Source organism: Acanthamoeba castellanii, assembly GCF_000313135.1.
Source record: "Acanthamoeba castellanii str. Neff unplaced genomic scaffold scf7180000084758, whole genome shotgun sequence".
Taxonomy (NCBI): Eukaryota; Discosea; order Longamoebia; family Acanthamoebidae; genus Acanthamoeba; species Acanthamoeba castellanii.
Window position 1 is genome coordinate 72,733 of NW_004457380.1, and position 1,050 is coordinate 73,782.

Genomic DNA, 1,050 nt, shown 5'->3' on the forward strand with positions numbered 1-1,050 from the left:
TCGTCTTCATCCTCGCCGGCGGGCCGATCCGTTGGGGCTCGCGCATGCAGAAATGCGTTGCGACGTCTACTACAGAGGCCGAGCTCAACGCTCTGGCTGAGACGCTCAAGGAGGCAATCCACCTGCACGACCTGTGCCACGAGCTGCTGCCCAAGCTTGATTGCCCGATCGAACTCCGCACGGACAATCAAGGCGCGCTCACAATCATCAACTCGAAGCCCGGCGAGCACGTTCAGCGATCGAAGCACTACGCGATCAAGCTTGCGTTCCTACGCGACCAAGTCCAACGCCACGGGGCGCTCATCCAATACGAACCGACCGCAACGATGCCGGCCGACCTCCTGACGAAGCCGCTCTCTCGCGATCGCACCGAAGCCCTCTGCAACCTCCTCCGGTTGTCCTACCCGCCGAGTTCGCTCACGGGGCGTGTTGTGTGAGAAGGGTCACCTTCTCACGGGCTGAGCTGCCCTCGGCGTGCGACGGAATTTTCCCGTCGGAGTCCGACGACAAAGAACACGTGTTTCCCCACCTGCTCCAATAAAACGGAGCACAGTCCACACTCGCTCTGCCCACCACTATCTGACCAACAACTTCCTGCTGCAGGACCCAACTCCTCCCGACCACCTCCCCGTGGTCGCCGCTGTGACGGAGGAGGACCTCTGGATGTGCAAGTTCCTCGCAACAGAGGGCACCGTCCGAGAGGTGAGCCCCAACCAGTTCATGCTAGCCTCGTTCCTCGTACGCAACATGGCCACGTGGGCCATCATCAGGAACAGAGATTGCTAATAGCAGACAGCCCCGCTTGCTCATTTCGCCTGGTTGAAAAATAAAATAAAATTCAATCTGGGCATTTATTTTAACAAATTGGATTCGCCAGAGATGGAGCTGGAAGGTGTATCGCGGGCCAATGGCGCGCCGATCGGAGGCAGAGAAGAGGGACTGTCAACGGGAGCGAGCACCAGGAGCGTCTCTCCACCATCACCTGCTGGTGGCCGTAAGTTTTTGGTGGGCGAGGTAGGGAGCGATCACATTCGAAACGAACTCAGCACC

The 1,050-nt window shown here is 58.9% G+C and overlaps 1 pseudogene; it reads left to right on the plus strand.

Moving 5' to 3' along the window:
- Nucleotides 1-786, plus strand: part of ACA1_210920 — a 1,792-nt pseudogene extending 1,006 nt beyond the window's left edge.
- The last annotated feature ends 264 nt before the right edge of the window (nucleotides 787-1,050 follow it).